The sequence below is a fragment of the Phascolarctos cinereus genome, unplaced genomic scaffold (assembly GCF_003287225.1).
Source record: "Phascolarctos cinereus isolate Bilbo 61053 unplaced genomic scaffold, phaCin_HiC Scaffold_1;HRSCAF=81, whole genome shotgun sequence".
Lineage (NCBI taxonomy): Eukaryota > Metazoa > Chordata > Mammalia > Diprotodontia > Phascolarctidae > Phascolarctos > Phascolarctos cinereus.
Window position 1 is genome coordinate 99672479 of NW_027555514.1, and position 6641 is coordinate 99679119.

At 40.0% G+C, this 6641-nt stretch overlaps 1 pseudogene; it reads right to left on the reverse strand.

Annotated features, from left to right (window-relative positions):
- Positions 1-391: 391 nt before the first annotated feature.
- LOC110216240 (taste receptor type 2 member 134-like) lies at positions 392-1294 on the reverse strand (annotated as a pseudogene).
- Between the last annotated feature and the right edge of the window lie 5347 nt (positions 1295-6641).

The window sequence follows — 6641 nt, forward strand, 5'->3', positions numbered from 1 at the left end:
CAGTTGTTTGATTTTGGAGGATTCACTTGATTTTTCGTGACTTTAGTACCCCATCACCCCATCTGTAAAATAAGGGACCTAGCTTGCAGAATACCTTTCAATTAACTATTAAATAGTACAGAAGAAAAATTGACAGGATTTATGGATAAATGAACTAGGTAGTGAAGGAAGAGAGAATGGTGAACATGAAAAGTCAGTACCTGAGTGATTGTATAGGTATCCCCAAAATATCATAAGTACATAATTAAATATATTTTTCCTTCCTTTCTTCCTTCCTTCACTCCTTCTCTTCCTTCCTTTCTAACTCTTACACATCCATATCACAAATAGCAACATTGGTCATTGGTCAATATTTATCACTGACATTGATCACTTCAGAGATGAATTCCCCCTATGCAGTCTCTGGGTCATGGAGCATCTTCTTCAGAGCCCTTCTCAGTTTTGAGCTGCTCAGGATCAGGAAGGCAGGATGGATGGAGATGCCAGCATAGATCACGACCTGACAAACCCAAAACTGACACCTACAAATTGAAATGGGTGGTGTGATGGCAATGATCAGAGGCAGAACATATGATGTATACAGGATGAGAAAGTAGAAAAGTGACTTCAGGGTTGTAGTGTGAACCTGCATACTCTGATCCTGAGGACCAACACTGTGATGCTGCATGTTTCCCAAGTGTCGACATAGGGAGGAAATGAGCAAGATGGTGGAGGCAAGGAAAAAGAGGAAAGGAATTAACAAAATAAACCTTTGCAGTGACAGGTGAGAATAATTCTGTGATACCAATGTCCTATCAGCCAAAGTGGTCTTTTCTGAGTAATTCCCAGTGACTAGCAGTTGGAAAACAAGATAGGTCTTTACAAAAGATGAGATGATTATCAAATTGGATATCAGTAGGGACCACAACAGTAGCCAGGGGACACATCAGGAAATTCTCCATTTCAGCCAGAAGAAGACTGGGTGAGTGAAGGAAGAAATTTTCATGCAACAGAAAACGGCAAGCCAGGTGGGGAACCAGATAGTGGCTGCATTAGTAAAAGTCCAGAAAATGCCAAAGTATAGATTGTTGTTAGTTGAGGAGAAATATCTGTAGAAGTTACTAAGAACTGCTGCCCACTGTAGAAAGAAGAGGGAGATGCCCAGGCTGGCCAAGATCATGTCACCAGGGGGCAGAGTCCAACATTGCACCCACTCCCTGCCCAGTACTATGATGATGACACCATTTCCTATGATTCCTACCACAGAATCCAGGAGAAAGGAAATCATGAAGAAGACAATGAGTAGGCTGGACATTCTTTGTCTACGAAGCTCCTGTTGAGACTCAGATGCTCCAGGACACCTTACCCAGAAGATGTCTTGTAGCAGGCCAGACTCTCCAAGGATTCAGCAGCTCTCTTTGCTTTATGCAGGAGTCCAGCTGGAAGAGAAAGTGGAGGAGCAGGAGGACACTATATGTGCCTAAAGTGGATTAAAAAAGAATCCTACCACCTCCATGGATGCAAATTTGACTTAGATGACTCACTGAACCCAGTCTCCATTTGTTTATCCTAGATTTGCCTGTCCCTGACCACAGCCAGGGCCAAGGGAATATCTGGATATGTGCTACTGATCCTGGTACCTTTCAATAATCCTCCAAAAATGCATACTTCTTGCCTGCCCATCTGGCTTCCCTCCCTTAAGTCTAGTTATAAGGCTCCACTAGATCTACCCCCACGCCTGTTCTTGTAGTGACGCAGTTATCTACTGCCTCCCCAGCTCCAACTATTAAACATCTCCTGTCTATAATATAAACACTTAGTTATCCATTCATGACCTAGAATCACACATCTATTTTGCTTTCTGTGACTATTATATCAGGTCCCACTTTGTAGGTATCAGGTTGACATTGAACCGCTTATTACAACTGTTAGGACCCCACCATTCAACCAGTTCTGAATCTCCCTAATTGCACAATCACTCAACCCACATTTCTCCATCTTTTTCACAAGAATAGCATTAATCAACAAAATGGCACTAATTTGTTTGTGATCCCAGTCATTAGCGAGGCCCTGGGAAAGTGTAAAACAGGACAGGTGAGTTTCTATGAGGGGAAAAGGAAAGAGATAGGACAGGTTTCTACTCAAAGAAAAAATATCCAATGAGGTTAAGTGCTGGAGTAGGAAAAGGAGGTACTCTGAGAAGCTGGGGGATAAGTAACTGTGAAGGTTTTGAGTAACTGAAAGGGAGAAGGGGAAGGTGAGGTGGCATGGAATGAAGGCACAGACTTCCTCTACTTTATTTTACACAGGGCCAACTCTGCCCTATAAGTAAAATGAGGAGCAATGCAATACAATGGAAAGCATACTAGATATGAAATCAGAAGGGCTGGATTCAGATCCTGACTCTGCCAATAACTGCATTTCTCAACATCTCTGGGCCTCAGTTTTCTCACCTGTACAATGAGGGGGTTGGACTCTCTGATGTCTCAGGGCCCTTACAACTTTCAATCAATGGCTCTGTCACATTAGGGTTCTATATTAATACTTCAGATCAACCAATTCAGGAATTGGGAGAAGGGATGGATGGGCCAGAGGAAGGCCTTGTATAACAGGAGTAGTGAGAGGACATCAAGAGAGCAAAGTGGAAGACAGTCTGTCAGCACAAAGAGCCCACTCTATGTAAGCCAGTGAAAGAGAGTTAAGGGAGGGTGAAGGACAAATTAAAAAAAGAACAGGGATAAAGGGAAACTAAGGAGAAAGAAAACAAACGAGAGTCCTTGTGTCCCTACTCACATATGTAAGTCCTGACAGCTAAGCCAGGTTCTAGGCCCATTGTGTATCAGTCTCCAGTCAAAATCACATCTCATGACATTACCAACCAACCAGAGGTTACATTAATCTAAAGCAAAAGACATTTAATTAAATAGCACAGCAAAATAAATGATAAGAAAGATTCTCCTGTACCTGGGGTTGCCATATTTCCACTGGAAGAAAGGATGCACAAGATGCATCATCAGGTTAACTCAGGTTTCTACTGCTGATGCTTGTTCCCCCACAGAGCAACCAACATCATTTGGTGGTATCATCAGGGAAGCTGCTTCCTCCACACAGCTGAGGTTCTTCATGAATCTATTATCACTCCCATTGGGATCCCTCCTAAGGGTCCCTCTTATGAATGGCTGCCACTGAGCTGCCATCTACTGCTCTTCAGCTTCTATGAGGTTTCTTCTCTCCTGTTCTTCAGTTCTTAACCCCAGGACTCTTACAGCTCTTTTGTGACTATGCTCCCTACTCTGCTACACCTAGCCACCTAATAACAGAAGTCCTTAGGAATTTAAGCCTGTTTTTTTTTAATCAATCTATGTCTTCCTTACCTGCCCCTCCATGATCATAAGCTACTATCTCATCTAAGTTTAGAAGTTTCCTTTCCTTCCAGAAAGTTCCCAGTGATCCCCAAGTCACCTTAGGATCTGGCCACCTTGCTCTGGATGATATGTTTTCCCTCCAGAGGCTAACCAGTTTTCAGTCCAGGATCTGGCTACTACCTGTCCAACCTCCTCACACTCACATTGTGTCTTTCCCCCAAACCCTCATAAGGACCTGCATGAGGCCCATATCAATTCTGTGAGAAATGAATATGTCTCTCTTATATTTAATAACTAATTTTTGTATTAAGAAAAAGGTTTTTCCCCTTTTCTACTTCCTCATCCAGAGATCAACCAGTGTGGCAAATCTCCAGCTCAAGATTTAATCAGACAGTAGAAGAAATTCTAAGTTTAGGTTAATGGGTATATTCCTGTTCATTTTGTTTGTATTTGCTCAGACAGGTCTGGGGAAATGTTGATTCTGCCTATAATCATGATAGATGGATATAGAACTGATATCTCTTTGTCCAAGATTTAAGTGACCTAAGTCAAGTACTCCAAGACTGTCCACCTCCCATTTGATTCACTAATCAGAGTTCAGTAAAACACTTCCACTTGGCATATAGACCATGACCTCACCATTACCTATCTTTGGTCTGAGAGAGCCAGCAAAATGACTATTGTTTTGATGAGGTATAAAGGAGTGCTCAAGGCAGATGGAGCAAGCAGGATGCAGGATGTGAGATATGAGATAAGATACAGGATGTGGCCAGCCAGAAAAGTAATCAAAGAAGACTATGCATTGAAGCCTCCCACCATGGATTTGCCTGTGTGCTTTCACAAAGCACCCCCTTATTTGACATTCTACAACAACTCTTCACTTCCCCTTTCCTGTTCACTTTGTTCCTCTGTATGGACTCCGGAGCAGCACCTCTCTTTGCCCCTCTTCCCCCTTTCCTCTTTTCCTTGATTATCTATATGACAAAGGCACCTTCAGATTGCCTGATATTCTAGGCATTCCAGAGCTGTGCTTGCTCCCTCCTCCCATTCTCTTTTCCTCCTTTCCTATATTTCATAAAATTGTATTTAGACCAGACCTTTAACTTGGCCAATTGCTCTGCCTCCCACATGGAATAGAACCCATGGTGCACTACCTTGTGGGAGTAGGCCCACTTGGGAGCATCACTCCAATAAATGCCTTCCTTTAAATTGGAGACTGTCCCAATGATTAGAATTCTTTCAAGACACTACGATCCACATGTCTTTACTCCATCATTTCTGGTGAACCCATTTTGGGGTGCCCTTGAACTCATCACTTTTATTAATAACCTATAGGTCTTGTTAATAAAATGATGAAATTACCCAGAAGTTATGTCTCTTGAATCTTTTAATCATCACAGTTATGGTGACAAGAGGAAGGGATTCTTGAGGTAAAAAGACAGATCTAACTTGAGATCTCCCAGGAAATGCTCTTTTCCAGGAAATGCTCTTTCCTTCAAACATTCAATAGGTGAAACTCTGTCACCTAGGAAAAGGGTTTTTCCTGCAAAATTGCAAGTTGAGCTTTTGACTCTCTCTTCCACCTGAAACTTCTGATCCTAACCTTTGATAATTTCTGGGTAAGCACATATGTGTCTATATGTCTGTTCTAAGTGTTTGAACTACATCCTTTCTGAATTTTTATTCTCTACAGTAGGAGGTGGTCTCCTTGGCACAGGTATAGAGACATACTGATTGCTATTGAGAGCACAGATTTTTGGAGAGCTACCTGAGAGGTTTGGATACACTGCGGAATAGGGACCTGTACCATTTCAGTCTTGTTAGACAGGCATGGTCCAAAGTCTCTTGCAGGAGAGTTCAGGTAGAAGAACCCTAGATTCAGGCAGAAGATGTGTTCTGCCAAAGAAAGCTTTTGAGAGTTCCATTCACCAGGGCTCATATCTGAACTAAGGCCATTGTGACAATTCCCTGTATGTTTTTGTCTGTGTTTTGTCTGTCTTTGAGATGTGGTCTGTATTTGAGAGGTGGAGGGAACTGGAAAAGTAGAGTAAGATTTCCTCAGGCTATCTGTTTCAAAAGAATAATTATGAATTTTGGAGGGGAAAATCAGGGAAAGGGTTTTCTCTCTGAGCATTTCCTTGAAGTAAAAGGCCCAGTTTTTACCTAGGGGCCCAGAGCTGTAGCCTCCTAGAGCTGATGAGAGAAAGCTACCTTTGATTTTTAATAAGCAAGTGAAGTAAAATTCAAACTCATATAAAGTGAAACTAAATAGCCACAAAAGGGATTTTTTTTCTGTGCCTGAAGAAAGGAAGAAAAAAGAAAAAGCCAATGCCAGATGTGGCAAGTGAGTAACGGCCTTCAATGTAAATACTTACAGGGAGCCATAAAACCCTAACTGAAAGATGAGAGGTAGAGATTGGGAAAACTGTAGAAAAAAATTTATTTTGGCCAGATAAGAGATAGGATCTTAGTTATCTTAGTCAGGTGAACATTTTAAACTTGATTTGTAGATTTAAAGCCTGTGCTGGTGAGAGGGCTTTCAAATATAAATATAAATATAAATATATACATATATATATATATACATATATATATATACATACATATATATACATATATATATATGTATATATATATATATATATATATATATATATATATATATATATATATATATATATATATATTGCTGTCATTGGTTTAAGGGAAGGGAGCTTTTTAGAGGAAACACCCTGTGTAGGAGGTGAGGGGAGAACAGCCAGCCCCACCCCCCAGCCACATGGAACTTTGATTCTTCTGTAAATAGAATTTAGAATTCCAAGAGGGAGAGAATTCTCTCTCCTCTCCCTTTCTGTAATTACAGAAAGTTAGAAGAAATTCCATAAGCAAGGTATTGCTAAATGTGATAATTAAAATCTGTTATATACTACCAGTTTTAAGATCTTTTGTAGTGGACGAACTGGACATTTAATTAATTATTTAATTCCATTTAAGTGAAATTTTTATTATTATTTTTTTTATTTTTATTTTTATTATTATTATTATTATTATATTAGATCAGGAACCTTATTGGCTCTGTGGTTTTAAGCCCAGTTACTCCAATTATGTGATTTGTAATGTGCATAAAGATAATGCCTAACATTAATTTGAAAATTTACTATATCAGAAAGATTGTTAGAAATATGAACTCTTCTTTAATTCTTTTGGGTTATTGATTTAATTGATAAAAGACTGATATAAAGAAAATAATCAGTAATCCAGATAATTTGGAAGTATATCCAACTATACTACATATAG